General features: G+C 42.1%; 1 protein-coding gene across 2 annotated transcripts in view; it reads right to left on the bottom strand.

Moving 5' to 3' along the window:
• GJD4 (gap junction protein delta 4) overlaps window positions 1–16,220 on the bottom strand; it is a 48,870-nt gene that overhangs the window by 4,076 nt on the left and 28,574 nt on the right. The window contains exon 1 of one of the 2 annotated variants that reach the window (XM_049885048.1): window positions 415–749. The exons of the other annotated variant lie outside the window; for it this stretch is intronic. The gene's annotated coding sequence lies outside the window, so the exon portion shown is untranslated. Of the gene's footprint in view, window positions 1–414; window positions 750–16,220 lie in introns of those variants that run through there. 2 annotated transcript variants of the gene reach the window in all.

Genomic DNA, 16,220 nt, shown 5'->3' with positions numbered 1-16,220 from the left:
CTTGTTCCAGCTTTAGACCACAGCACAGTTATTCTCTAGTTGCCTCCTGTGCACACGAACAAAAATAACTCTTCACTTGGAGACAACAAGCCTCGGTTCGAACCCCAGGTCAGGCATTTAGTCACTGAGCGAGTCATTAAATCCCTCCAAATAGCCTCATCTTACAAACAGGGAGAATCATACCACTCCACTCAGGATTTGGGTGAGGCATCAATGAAATAAAGGATTGGCAGGTCCTAGCACAGAGTGGGTCTGCAACAACTCCCATCAGTGGCATTTCACTCCCTAACTGGCCTATAAAACCTTCATAGATTCCATCTTCCTTTTGTATCTCTCAACCTCTTCTAGTCCAGGGCTGCTCCCAATGAATCTGCTTAATAAACGTCCTTTAAATTTGTAGTAAAATATCCATACCGTATGGACCTGCTGACATCAATCACTTTAGCATCAAAATCCTAGCACGGCTGTCACCTTTGTATCTGGGAAGACTCCGTCCTGCAAGGCTGGAGATCTGTCATCAGGATGAAAATTGTGAACTTGAAAAGGAATGATTTCAATTTTCCATTAAAGCTATTCTTTCTATTCCGATCTTTTCTTCATTTCTGATCTATTCTTGACTTTAGTAATATCCCTCGAAAGATTCCCAGAAGAGGACTACAACAAAGTCGCTTTCATCCTTACTCATATGACATGGTCCCATCCACAGAAAACATTTTGACCCCCTTGAAAGGAAAAGTAGTTTTGCTATATTTTAGTCAAATGCTTTGACATGAGCAATGAGTTTAGCAAAATTGAACTTAAGTAAAAATATTGAAATAGTTACATGGTTCAAGTATAAAGAAAGGAAAGTATCCTTGTTTCCTAATAAGCTGTTGATGATATAGTTGCTTAAAAATTGAAATACCAGGAAAGCAATTACTACATTTTGCTGAATGATGTAAATAGCCTGTCCCAAATGGGGAGTAAATTAGAACCACGGAACCTTGAGCAAATCACTAGAGGTTTTCATGCCTCAGTTTTCTCATCAGTGAAGTCGAGAAAAGAATGTAGCCTTCACCCTGCTCAGAATGGACTTGATAGGCAAAGTGAGATCATTCAGCCATACAACGAATGAACTCCTGATACCTGCTGCAATCCAGATGAACCTCGAAAACATTATGCTAAATGAAAGAAGCCAACACAAAAGGCCACATATTGTGTGATTACATTTATGTGAAATATCCAGAATAGGTAAATCCATAGAGGCAGATTGCAGATGGATGGTCACCAGCGACTGGTGGAAAGAGAGGAGTGACTGCTAATGGCAGCTGGGCTTTATTTTGGAGAGATGGAAACGTTTTGGAACTAGATAGAGAGGATAATTGCACAACATTGTGAATGTACCAAATGCCACTTTTCACTTTAAAATGTTTCATTTTATGTGAATTTCACCTCAATTTTTTTTAAATGAGATCACAGATGTGAAAATGACTTAAAAATATAAAGAATTATGCAAATGTCAGTGACTGGTGCACCTTAGGGTCTGCTCCCCTGGGTTTCACCCACAGTTTTCCCTCTCACTTCCAACAACGTCTTCTGAACAGCCAGTGTTGCCATCCTTGTCTTCCTCCTCATTCTTATCACTTTGCTCTTTCACCCCTAAGTCCTCTCTTGTCCCCATTCTTTGTCCTTTTTTCTCTGTCTTCTACAGGGAGACGTTTTTGCTTTAACCGGAAGTCCTAACTCCAATAGCTGCAGAAAGCCAGATGGGAATAGAAGAGGAGGAGCATGAGGCTGTGGCTGGAACACCAAATGCTTGGCTGTGTCTCTATCAAATTATCCCATTTTTGATGGAGAGGCTACCACTTGTTTGGGCAGGAATTTGTCTATGGGGTGGAGAGAAGATCTGAGGGAGTGCTGTGCTCATCCCAATGTAAAAGAACCCTAGTGAAGGTTGGGGGACGAATGAGGCTGAACTGTACAAGATGCCAACTTGGGATTCATTTGCAAAATGAAAGAAGTTGGCAAACTAGAAAGAGAACAGTCGAGCCATAAGCTGTTTAACCTCGGTAACAGCTCTGTCTAGCTTAGTGACATGGGCAAATTATTAAAGTCTCAATTTTATCATCTATAAATTGTGGACAGCAGTACTTACTAAGTTATTTGAGAACTAGGGTAATTTAAACGAAGTACAAGAGCATCACCTGGCACATGAGAGGCTCTCAATAAATGATTACTGGGGTGGCTTCTGTGTTGCTATAATGCTGAAAGCCATGCTACCAGTATTTCAAATACCAGCAAGATCTCCAGGTTTCAGCAGAGCTTCCGGACTAAGACAGACTAGGAAGAACAAGGCCTGGTGATCTGAAAATTAGCCAAAGAAAACCCTCTGGATCACAACAGAATATTGTCTGCTATAGTACTGGAAGATGAGCCTCGTAGGTAGGAAGGCACAACACAATAGCTACAACAATGGGCTTAAACATGACAATGATGATGAAGACCGTGCAGGACCAGCCAACATTTCATTCTGTTGTACATGGGCTTGCCATGAGTCAGAGCCAACTCGATGGCAACTGACAACAACCACATTTAATAGAGAGAAGAGCAGCTGACGTCAAAGAAGGGTCCATTCAGAACAGTAATTCTCTGGTGTGTTCCTAGGAGCCCTAGGTACATAAGAGTTGTGAAAAGTGGAGGAAGGAGGATCAGGCTTCCAGGCTCAACCCACCTCCCACTCCTTTCACTTCACTCAGATCACCTCTGCCTTTATCTGGGCTATTTTTTATGCTTTGGACAAGAGTCCCCGTGAATAAAGAAGCCTGCATCTAAAAAGAAAAGTTAGGAAACATCTGGTCTACATGGAAATAGCTACGGGAAGCAGCCTAACATCAAGGTTAAGAATATAAGCTCTGGAGTTCAACTACCTGGGTTAAAGTTCTAGCTCCTACCTGTGTGGCCTCTCTGCACATTAGTTACCTTGTTGTAAAATCACAAGACCTAACCTCTTCAAAAATTGTGAGAAATAAATGAGAAAATACCTGAAGTCTTTATCACAGTGCCCAGCAAATGATACACACACAACAAGCATTGGTACCATTCTTATTACCTGCCAAGAATAAGGTGGGGGCCTTGGAGTGGCTTTTTTCCAGGGTATATGAGCTCCATCTGCTGAAACCTGGTGGAATAGATCATTTTTCTTGAGAGTGACAAATGGTTCCTAGGAAAATATAGTTCAGCTCCTGGAAGACTTAGAAATGATGGCATCTGTTTTGTTTTGGGTTCTGTGTGTGTGTGTTTAAGGAATAGCTTAATTATCTAATTTGAGAAATGAATGTTTTACTTGTTCTCAGAATTTAAGCAACTTTTTCAGGAGTGTGGATAGAAAGCACGCGTTCAGCAGCCACCCCAACACAGCAGACTAATCACATCTATCTACAGTTGTATCATCTGCATATGTAAATCTACCAACAAAATAGATTATACTGATTACTCCCCTGACAGTACATTTTATCACGTTGTTGTTGTCGTTAGGTGCCATTGAGTCAGTTCTGACTTGTAGCGACCCTATGCACGACAGAACGAAACATTGCCTGGTCCTGCGCCATCCTCAAAATTGTTGCTATGCTTGAACCCATTGTTGCTGGGTTCCAATTATTCATGGAGGTTTGCAGTTACTTCTTCTTAGAGTCATGCCCCATCAGCATATGAAGGTCCCAAAAGCTTGACTCCATCCACGTCATTAAGGTCGACTCTACTTTGAGGAGGCAGCTCTTTCCCAGTCGTCTTTTGAGTGCCTTCCAACCTGAGGGGCTCATCTTCTGGCACTGTATCAGACAATGTTCCACTGCTATTCATAAGGTTTTCACTGGCTAATGCTTTTCAGAAGTAGACTGCTGGGTCCTTCTTCCTACTGTTAGTCTGGAAGCTCAGCTGAAACCTGTCCACCATGGGTGACCCTGCTGGTATTTGAATACTGGTGGCATAGCTTCCAGCATCACAGCAACACACAAGCCCCCATGGTATGAAAGACTGACAAATGCGTGGGGGTATTTTATCATAGGCGTAGGTAATCTAGAGCAAACCAGCTCTGTGCAAACCATCACACACACACACACACATGCACACACAGAAACTACACTTGCAACTAAAAGTTAACAAACCAGGCAACAGGAGACCCTGGAGAACTGGTACAAGGAGGAAATTTTCTTTAGGCTGAGCTTTTTTCTTGCTCCTGGGGTCCCAAAGCTGCCATTCCTGGACTGTATTTGTCTTAGTTGTCTAGTACTGTCAGAACAAAAAATACCACAAGTGGGTGGCTTTAAAGAACAGAATTTATTGTCTCACAGTTTTGGAGGCTAGAAGTCCAAATCAGGGCATCAGCTCTAGGAGAGGGGACTTCCTTGTCGATAGCACTGGGTGTTCCTTGGCAACTTGTAGATGTATCTTCACAGGGTGCCCACCTTCTCCTGTGTATGTCTCTCCAAGCCTGTTTTCCCCTTTTATAAGAGACCACTCAGAAAGGATTAGGTTTAGGACCCACCCTACACTGGTATGACCTCATTTACATAACAAAAGGAAAACCCTATTCCCAAACAGGGTCACGGTCACAGAAATAGGCATTAGAACTTCAACATATCTTTTGTGGGGGCACAATTCATTGAAGGACAGTATTCCTAGCACCAGTTCCTAGAACTTCACAGAGGTAAATGTCTTCTTCCTCCCAAGATGGCATCCACTATGGTACCCCCTAGAATCTGTCTCTGTGGTTTTTGTTTTATAAGCAGAGAGGCATGGCTTCTGTCCCCAGGGAGGAAAAGAATGTCAGGACACAGCTCTCGCCTCAGCTAAATTAAGCTAAACTATGACCTTTGGAAAGTCACTGAAGAGACACAATCCATCTTCTAAATCATAACATAATCATGCATCCTCCTCAAGTCACACACAGGACAGGCTGCTTGCTAAAGAAGACCCTGCTGAGCTCTTGAAGGGAAGTGATTAACTAGGCAAATTGTCCATCAGATGCAAACAAGTCAGACAAAGGATGCAGGTCAATAAACATCTTACTTCTGAGGTGGTTCATTAATCCCTAAACCACATTGTCACAGGGCATTTCTGGGCCTTAGTACAACACAGACGCGTCTCACTCAGGAATACATTGTTGTTGGTAGTTGTCGTTGTGTTAGTTCCGACTCATGGAGGCTCCATGTGTTACAGAGTAGAACAGGGTTTTCTTGACTATCATCTTTATGAAGCAAATCACAAGGCCTTTCTTCCATGCAGCTGCTGGGTGGGTTCTAACCGCCAACTTTTAGGTTATCAATCAAGCACAAACTGTACCACCAGGGACCTTGAGGCACGCATAACCAAAAACCAAACCAAACCCAGTGCTGTCAAGTCGATTCCGACTCATAGCGACCCTATAGGACAGAGTAGAACTACCCCATAGAGTTTCCAAGGAGCACCTGGCAGATTTGAACTGCTGACCCTTTGGTTAGCAGCTGTAGTACTTAACCACTACACCACCAGGGTTTCCATGAGGCATGCGTAGACTCCCCAAATTCTATCTTTCCCAGACTTGCTGACTCACGTAAATTTGGAAATGGAAGTTACCTTAAAAATCTATTTAGTCTATCTTCCTAATTCTACAGGTGAAATTAAAGATAAGTCCCGACTCAGATACAAACCTTAAATGATATCTAGTGTCTCTATCCAGACCGGAGAGCAATACATGGAAAGAAAAAATCCAGTGATCCAGAATACTAAAGAGATACAATTATCCAGATAGCACAGTTAAAACAATAAATTTTGAACATCTTTAAGTGTTTTCAGGAGCCCTGGTGGTGAACTGGTTAAGAACTCGGCTGCTAACCAAAAGTAGGCAGTTCGAATCTACCGGCCACTTTTTGAAACCCTATGAGGTAGATAGGGGGCAGTTCTATTCTGCCCTATAAGGTAGCTATGAGTACGAATTGACTCGATGGCAATGGTTTAAGTGTTTTCATGAAAAACCTTCTAAGACACCCTTTGGACACTGAGCAGCTGAGCAAGGTACAGGTGGTATGTGCAGCAGTCACTAGAAATTGGTTTTGTGTGTGTGTGTGTGTCGTGTGTGAAGAAAGCAAAACTCCCCACCATTAGGTTGCTTTTTGTCCACAGGTCCTAGGCAAAAAGTCAGATCTCTTCCTGTGATTATCATCCAAAATTAAGTCCAACAGATTTTCTCACCCTCCAAGAAGGAATCATCTTCTTACTTGTCACTGCTACCTGTCAATACTCTCTGGCTTATAAATGCCTTTCAAAATATTATTAATAATGAGTGTGATGAACACAGTTCATTCAATAAATATTTACTGAGCACCTACTATGCCTCTGGCACTGAAAAAGGAGCAGAGAATGAAACAGATGAAAATTTCTGCACCTGTTGAACTTACATTCTAGTGAGGAGGATAGACAACAAAGACAAGGTAAACATCTGCATCAAAATGTATCGTTCATTGTGGTTGTTAGGTGCCATCGAGTCAGTGCCAACTCATAGAGAATCTATGTGCAACAGAACGAAACACTGTCCATTACTGTGCCATCCTTACAGTTGTTATGCTTGAGTCCGTTGTTGCAGCCACTATGTTAATCCACCTCGTTGGGGTCTTCCACTTTTCTGCTGACCCTGTACTTTGCCAAGCATGATGTCCTTGTCCAGGGACTGATCCCTCCTGACAACATGTCCAAAGCATGTAAGACGCAGTCTCACTATCCTTGCTTCTAAGGAGCATTCTGGTTGCACTTCTTACAAGACAAATTTGTTCGTTCTTTTGGCAGTCCATGGTGTATTCAATACTCTTCGCCAACAGCACAATTCAAAGGCGTCAATTCTTCCTTGGTCTTCCTTATTCATTGTCCAGATTTCACGTGCATATGATGTGATTGAAAATACCATGGCTTGGGACAGGCGCGCCTTAGTCTTCAAGGTGACATCTTTGCTTTTCAACACTTTAAAGAAGTCCTTTGCAGCAGATTTCCCCAATGCAATATGTCTTTTGATTCTTTGACTATTGCTTCCATGGCTTGACAAGAGGACTTGAAGCACTTACTAATGAAGATCGAAGACCACAGCCTTCAGTATGGATTGCACCTTAACATAAAGAAAACAAAAATTCTCACATCTGGATCAATAAGCAACATCATGATAAATGGAGAAAAGATTGAAGTTGTCAAGGATTTCATTTTACTTAGATCCACAATCAACAGCCATGGAAGCAGCAGTCAAGAAATCAAACGACGCATTGCATTGGGTAAATCTGCTGCAAATGACCTCTTTAAAGTGTTGAAGAGCAAAGATGTCACCTTGAAGACTAAGGTGAACCTGATCTAAGCCATGGTATTTTCAATCACATCATAGGCATGTGAAAGCTGGACAATGAATAAGGAAGACCGAAGAAGGATTGAAGCCTTTGAATTGTGGTGTTGGCGAAGAATATTGAATATACCATGGACTGCCAAAAGAACGAACAAATCTGTCTTAGAAGAAGTACAGCCAGAATGCTCCTTAGAAGCAAGGATGGTGAGACTGCGTCTTACATACTTTGGACATGTTGTCAGGAGGGATCAGTCCCTGGAGAAGGACAACATGCTTGGCAGAGTACAGGGTCAGCGGAAAAGAGGAAGACCCTCAATGAGATGGATTGACACAGTGGCTACAACGATGAGCTCAAGCATAACAACAATTGTAAGGATGGCACAGGACCGGGCAGTGTTTCGTTCTATTGTGCATGGGGTCACTACGAGTCGGAACCAACTCGACAGCACCTAACAACAACAAGCTTCCATGGCTGTTGATTGTGGATCCAAGTAAAATGAAATCCTTGACAACTTCAATCTTTTCTCCATTTATGGCGATGTTGCTTATTGGTCCAGTTGTGAGGATTTTTGTTTTCTTTATATTGAGGTGCAATCCTTACTGAAGGCTGTGGTCTTTGATCTTCATTAGTAAGTGCTTCAAGTCCTCTTCACTTTCAGCAAGCAAGGTTGTGTCATCTGCATAACGCAGGTTGTTAATGAGTCTTCCTCCAATCCTGATGCCCCATTCCTCTTCATATAGTACAGCGTCTCGTGTTATTTGCGCAGCATACAGATTGAATAGGTATTGTGAAAGGATACAACCCCGATGCACACCTTTCCTGACTTTAAACTACTCAGTATCCTCTTGTTCTGCCCGAACAACTGCCTCTTGATCTATGTACAGGCTCCTCACAAGCACATTTAAGTGTTCTGGAATTCCCATTCTTTGCAATGTTGTCCCTACTTTGTTATGATCCACACAGTCGAATGCCTTTGCATAGTCAGTAAAACACAGGTAAACATCTTTCTGGTATTCTCTGCTTTCAGCTAGGATTCATCTGACATCAGCAATGATATCCCTGGTTCCACATCCTCTTCTGAAACCAGCCTGAAATTCTGGCAGTTCCCTGTCAATATACTGCTATAGCCATTTTTGAATGATCTTCAGCAAAATTTTGCTTGCGTGTGGTATTAAAGATATTGTTCTATTATTTCCACATTTGGTTGGATCACCTTTCTTGGGAATAGGCATAAATATGGATCTCTTCCAGCCAGTTGGCCAGGAAGCTGTCTTCCATATTTTTTGGCATAGACGAGTGAGCATCTCCAGTGCTGCATCTGTTTGTTGAAACATCTCAATTGATATTCCATCAATTCCTGGAGCCTTGTTTTTTGCCAATGCCTTCAGTGAAGCTTGGACTACTTCCTTCAGTACCATCAGTTCCTGATCATATGCTACCTCTTGAAATGGTTGAACATCGACTAATTCTTTTTGGTACAACGACTCTGTGTGTTCCTTCCATCTTCTTTTGATGCTTCCTGTATCGTTTAATATTTTCCCCATAGAATGCTTCACTATTGCAACTCAAGCCTTGAATTTTTTCTTCAGTTCTTTCAGCTTGAGAAATGCCAAATGTGCTCTTCCCTTTTGGTTTTCCATCTCCAGCCCTTTGCACATGTCATTATAATACTTTACTTTGTCTTCTCCAGCTGCCCTTTGAAATCTTCTGTTCAGTTCTTTTACTTCATTATTTCTTCCCTTTGCTTTAGCTGCTCAACTTTTGAAAGCAAGTTTCAGAGTCTCCTCTGACATCCGTCTTAGTCTTTTTTTCCTGTGTTTTCAGTGATCTCTTGCTGTCTTCATGTATGATGTTCTTGATGTCATTCCACAACTCATCTGGTCTTTGGTCATTAATGTTCAATGTGTCAAATCTATTCTTGAGATGGTCTCTGAATTCAGGTGGGATACTCAAGGTTGCATTTTGGCTCTCATGGACTTGCTCAGGTTTTCTTCAGTGGCAGCTTGAAGTTGCATGTGCGCAATTGATGGTCTGTTCCACAGTCAGCCCCTGGTCTTGTTCTGACTAATGATATTGAGCTTTTCCTTCGTCTCTTTCCACAGGTGTAGTTAATTTGATTCCTGTGTGCTCCATCTGGCAAGGTCCATGTGTATAGTCGCTGTTTATGTTTATGGAAAAAAGTATTTGCAATGAAGAAGTTGTTGGTCTTGCAAAATTCTATCATTCGATCTTCTGTGTTATTTCTATCACCAAGGCCATATTTTCCAACTACCAATCCTTCTTCTTTGTTTCCAACTTTCACATTCCAGTCACCAGTGATTATCAGTGCCTCCTGATTGCACAATCAATTTCAGACTGCAGAAGCTGATAAAAATCTTCAGTTTCTTCATCGTTGGCCTTTGTGGTTGGCATGTCAATTTGAATAATAGTCATATTAACTGGTCTTCCTTCTAAGCATCTGGATATTATCCTGTCACTGACAGTGTTGTACTTCAGGATAGATCTTGAAATGTTCTTTTTGACGATGAATGCAACACCATTCCTCTTCAAGTTGTCATTCCCGGCATAGAAGACCATATGATTGTCTGATTCAAAATTGCCAATACCAGTCTATTTCAGCTTACTAATGCCTATGCCTAGGATATCGATATTTATGCATTCCATTTCATTTTTGATGATGTCCAATTTTCCTAGAGTCATACTTCTCAGATTTCAGGTTCTGGTTATTATTGGATGTTTGCAGCTGTTTCTTCTCATTTTGAGTCTTGCCACATCATTAAGGTTGACTCTACTTTGAGGAGCCAGCTCTTCCCCAGTTATCTTTTCAGTGCCTTCCAACCTGGGGGGCTCATCTTCCAGCACTATGTCAGACAATGTTTCACTGCTGTTCATAAGGTTTTCACTGGCTGATTCTTTTCAGAAGTAGATTGCTGGGTCTTTCTTCCTAGTCTGTCTTAGTCTGGAAGCTCAGCTGAAACCTGTCCTCCATGGGTGACTCTGCTGGAGATAAGTGCCAAAGAGAAGAAAAAAACAGAGGAGGGAGAAGTGGAAGCCAAGGGAAGTAATGGGGTGGCCATCGAAAGCCTTCCCGAGAGGGGTGCATTTGATTGATGATCTGCAGGAGGTGGAGTGAGCCATGTGGACACCATGAACATAGCCCTTCCTGGTTAATCCTACTTTTCCAGTTCACTTGCATTGATTAGGGACTCCTGATCCATAACTTATTTTGAGGGTTGCTAAAATACCCAAAAACCCTTTACGGGGCATGCGTATGGACCAAATTTTTTATTAAACCTCTTTTTAAGATCATTTAATATCAAGAACATAGGTTAAAGCAATAAAGCAACAATGCAGAACAGGGAATTAGTGAAAATGTTTCCAGGTACCAACAGCTTTTTCTCATTACAAACACCGTAGATGTCTAGCAGGGATCACCTCATTTGCAACAAATATGCCTATTCCTTTCACTGATGATTTTTTTGTTTTGTTTTACTTTGTCTTATCCAGATAGAGTTAAATCAGTTAATAATTATTTATTCAAGCAGTTGTTGGTAGTCAAAGAAGTAATAAGGAAGGAAGCAACTCAGACTTCTAGTAAGAGGAACTGGGCTCAGTTCTGGTTCCAACCACATACCAGTTTTTGACCTTGAGCAAATATTCATTTATCTGAGCTTGTTTTCTTATTTCAAAATGGAGCAGGTGATGCCTACTTCATGGAGTTGTGAGGATCATTTATTCCAAGTGTATTGAGCTCTTACTAAGAACTGTGCCAAGTCTTAGGGATACAATCAAGAAAAGCTAATAAGTTCTTGCATTTAGCTGAAAGACGGATAATGTTTAAATGCAATAAACTGGCAGTTACAATAGACTGTACTTGATGTCAGGGTTGGGAATGGACAGGCTGTTGCTTTATGGAAACATACAAAAGAGCATCCAACTCACAGGTGTTTTAGGGAAGACTTCCAAAAAGAAGTAGTCAGTTGTTTTCACCACATTATGACTTTTGAAACAGCATTCCTGAAAGCAGGCTTTTATAGGAAGACAACGTCCCTGGTTAGGGAAAAGGGGCTATGGGGTGTCATAAACACTCTCCCATTTTGCCAAACAATACAGTCCAAAGGTCAAATTCAGGTTTGATTATTCCTCATATATTCCTCTTATTCACATGGAGAGGGAGAGAAAGAAAGAGGGAGGGAGGGAAAGCCAAAGACACAGGCCGCTGTCATTGTTATGGGACTTATGTGAGGGAAGAAGGGAGGGAAAGCCAAAGACACAGGCCGCTGTCATTGTTATGGGACTTATGTGAGGGAAGGAGGGAGGGAAAGCCAAAGACACAGGCCGCTGTCATTGTTATGGGACTTAAGTGAGGGAAGGAGGAAGGGAAAGCCAAAGACGCAGGCCGCTGTCATTGTTATGGGACTTGAGTGTCATATCGATGGTTCTTGTTAAGACAGACAAACCAGTTCGATCTCCCTCTTCTTTGTGTTTCTCTTTGTCTGTTCTCTGCCATGAAATACTAGAAGGAGGAATGAGGAACTCAATCTATTTTAAAACTCACAACTGTTAAATGCTAGCCCCCCAAATATTCACAACCACTTTTTTTTGACTAGGGACAGGTGATGAGCCTGTTGGTTACACAATGAAGGATATATTCAGAAGGCCCGGACAGTGGTGTCTTAAAGTGAAGGCGACAGTGAATTCACTTCTGAGCTAAGGTCCTGCCCTATGCCAGTAATTCAAGATACGGAGAGTTTCCTCAGGTGGTCTTTTAAATTCAATTCCTCTCCTAGGGAACAAAAATGAAAGGAAGGTAGGCAACATTCAATTTCATTTGCCGCAGAGCAGTTGCTACAGCCTGTGTGGTTGCAGAAACCAGCAATGCAATTACCAAAATCTACGAAAGCAAAGATCAACAGCATAGCAGAGAAACCAGCATGAGAAAAATAGATGAGAGTTTAAGCTAGAGTAACTGGGGGGTGCAAATGGCTAACGTACTAGGCTACGAACCCAAAGGTTGGAGGTTTGAGTCTACCCAGAGGTGCCTTGGAAGAAAGGACTGGTGATCTACATCCAAAAAATCAGCCACTGAAAACTCCATGGAACACAGCTCTATTCTGACACTCTTAGGTGGCCATGACGGGTCAACTTGACTGACAACTGGTATCACTACTGGTAAGGGGTTGGCAGAGCAAAGATGAGCCACACAGCATCAAATGTTGAAAGGATCACCTTTATTTTTAAGACTGTGATCTGGATACGAGTATGCAGAGAGGACAAGGACAGAAATGCACTGTGTCCCTACCAGAAGGCAGGAGCTGGCCTGGCCAGTTTGCATACATTTCCTTGTTTGATTGTTCACAACCACCCAGCTAGTAAGTAGAGCAGCAGGGTCTGACCTTAAAGCTCTTCACTATGTACCCCACCAGAGTCTGCACTACCTCAGCTTAAAAGAGAGCCAGTTCTAAACCAGAGATTCCGCCAGCCTGAGACCAGAAGAATGAGATGGTGTCCAGCTACCATCAGTGACCGCCCTGACAGGGAACACAACAGAGAACCCCTGATGGAACAAGAGAAAAGTGAGATGCAGGCCCCAAATTCTAGTAAAAAGACCAGACTTAATGGTCTGACTGAGACTGGAAGGACCCCAGAGGTCATGGCTCCCAGACTCTCTGTTAGCCCAAAATTAAAACCATTCTTGAAGCCAACTCTTCAGACAAAGATTAGACTGGACTATAAGGCATTAAATGATACTGGTGAGGAGTGTCATTCTTAGCTCAAGTAGACACATGAGACTATGTGGGCAGCTCCTGCCTGGAGGCGAGATGAGAAGGCAGAGGTGGATAGGAGCTGGTTGAATGGACACAGGAAATACAGGGTGGAGAGAGGGAGTGTGCTGTCACATTATAGGGAGAGCAACTAGGGTCACATAACAATGTGTATATAAGTTTTTATATGAGAAACTGACTTGAATTGTAAATTTCATTTAAAACACAATAAAAAACAAAAAAGAGAGAGGCAATTCTGTGAGGGAGCTGAGAGAAAAACCTAAAGGGGTTTCTTCTTTGGTTTTTGTTTTTTTCTTCCCTAAAGAAAGTAATGAAGAGCCTACTGAGTGTTTCTGGGTACGGATAAGGCTTTCATTCCACAATACTTCAGGTAGTCCAGACTTACGGCATATCCGAGTTACGATGAACCACACTTACCACTGGCTGTTTTTTTTTTTTTACATCTTATCATTAGTAATATGTACTACATACAATGTTGCAGTGTATAATTTGCTGATGTTATCATTCTCAGATGTTCACTCAAAAATGTTCAAAGACAAAGACTGGGTTTATAACTAGACAGTAGACAAGGATCAACTTCAGTGAAGGGAAGGAAAACACAATACAGGGGAAGTCAGCACAACTGGACCAAAACAAAAGCTGAGATGTTTATTGGACACATCCAAACCCTTTGAGGGACAGAGAAGCTGGGGCTGGGGCCTGGTGACCATAGTTTCAGGGAACATCTAGGTCAATTGGCATTAAAAAGTTTATTAAGAAAATGTTCTTCAACCCTGTTTGGTGAGTGGTGTCTGGGGTCTTAAAAGCTTGCAATTGGCCATCTAAGATACATCAATTGGTCCCATCCCACTTGAAGCAAAGGAGAATGAAAAAAACCAAAGACACAAGGAAAATATTAGCCCAAGAGACTAACCAGAGAAAAAATCCCGTTACCATCGAGTTGATTCCAACTCATAGCGACCTTATAGGACAGAGTAGAACTATCTCATACGGTTTCCAAGGAGCAGATGGTAGATTCGAACTGCCAACCTATTGGTTAGCAGCTGTAGCTCACCGTAGCTCTTAACCACTGAGGACCACATAAACCAGAGACTTCACTAGCCTGAGACCAAAAGAACTAGATGGTGCCTGGCTACCATCAATGACTGCCCTGACAGAGAACAACTGACGGTCTTGGACTGACCAATAGAAAAGTGTGGAGCAGAACTCAAATTCACTTAAAAATGCCAGACTTAATGGTCTGACAGAGATGGGAGGAACTCTTGTAACTATGGCCCCCAGATGCTCTGTTAGCCCAGAACCGAAACCATTCCCAAAGCCCACACTTCACACAAAGATTAGACAGGACAATAAAACAAAAAATAACACATGTGAAGAGTGTTCTTCCTAGTTCAATCAGATACACCAGACCAAATGGGCAGCTCCTGTCCAGAGGCAGGATGAGAAGGCAGAGAGGGACAGGAACCGGATGAATGGACACAGGGAACCCAGAGTGGAAAGGGGGTGTGTGCTGTCACATTGTAGGGATTGCAACTAATGTCACAAAGCAGTATGTGTATAAATTTTTGTATGAGAAATTAACTTGAGCTGTAAACCTCCACCTAAAACACAATAAAAAAATAAGGTATGCAAGCCAAGAAAAAAAGATCGGATTTATAAATATACTGAGAATGAAAGGTAATAATAATGAAAACTAAAAAAAAGAGCCATTCAGCTTACTCAGAACTGACTTAGGATGGAGTGATTGGAACAGAACCCCATCATAAGTTGGGGACTACCTACATACTAACCAGACACTGTGCCAGGCACTAAGGACATAAGATGAATGAGACACAGTTCTTTACCTCAAGGAGGGGAAGCAGATGGGTACATCACTAACAGTAATAACAGTGACCGTCTCTCCAGACCCCAAAACTCTTAAAGACCCCAAAAGATCTAAGACACGGTCATGTAACAATAATGAACAGTAAGGCCTATAATAAAGGAATAAAGAGAACCTTAAGGAGAGCGCTAATACAGAGAGCTGTTGTTAGTGGACATCAAGCTGGCTCAGACTCATAGTGACCCCGTGTACAACAGAAAGAAATGTCACCCTGTTTATGCCATCTTCATAATGGTCGGTGTGTTTGAGTTCATTGGCGTGGTCACTGTGTATTTTAAGAGCCTTTCAGTCCAGAGGGCTTATCTTCCAGCGCTGTATCAGAGAATATTCTGTTGTGATCCGTAGGGTTTTCACTGGCTAATTTTCGAAAATAAATCACCAGGACTTTCTTCCTAGTCAAGGTAGAAAAAATGTGGCAGTTGGCTCCCGTAAAGATTTACAGTCTTGGAAATCCTGTGGGGCAGTTGTACTCTGTCCTACAGGGTCGCTATGAGTTGGAATTGACTCCGTAGCAATGGGTTTGGTTTTTGGTTTTCTTCCTAGTCTGTCTTAGTCTGGAAGCTCTGCTGAAACCAGTCCACCATGTGTGACCCTGTTGGTGTTTGACATAGCTTCCAGCATCATAGCAACACAAGTACAAGGGCAGTACTACAAATGGACAGACAGGTGGTAGGGATTCTATATATATATATATATATATATATATATATATACCCAGTACCCAGTGCTGTCGAGTCGGTTCTGACTCATAGCGACCCTATAGGACAGAGTAGAACTGCCCCATAGAGTTCCCAAGAAGCACTTGGTAGATTCAAACTGCCAACCTTTAGGTTAGCTGCCCTAGCTCTTAACGACTACACCACCATATATATAGTTGCTGAGTTGGAATGGGCTCCATGGCAACAGGTATATACCTGTGGCCTCTGAGATAGGCTACAGATGAAGAAAACAAGGCTCCATGAGGTTTCATGACTTCCTGAGACCACACAGATTTGACAAAGCTGGAATTCTATCCCAAGTTATTTGACTTTGAAGTCCATATTCTTTCCACTTTACATGATGGGAGCCACTGGGAAATCTAGGGAAAGCTTCATAGAGCAGTTCTGATTATCAGGCAAGACTAGAAGAGACCTATCTTTTGGTCAACTGCTTTTCCTTCCTGGAACCAGCTAAAATATATAGAAGGTTTTTTGGTAAGCTACTTTAATTCTTCTT

Source organism: Elephas maximus, chromosome 4 (assembly GCF_024166365.1).
Source record: "Elephas maximus indicus isolate mEleMax1 chromosome 4, mEleMax1 primary haplotype, whole genome shotgun sequence".
In the NCBI taxonomy this organism is placed as follows: Eukaryota; Metazoa; Chordata; class Mammalia; order Proboscidea; family Elephantidae; genus Elephas; species Elephas maximus.
Note: the sequence above shows the minus strand (reverse complement) of the source record. Positions and strands in the feature narration are given on the sequence as shown.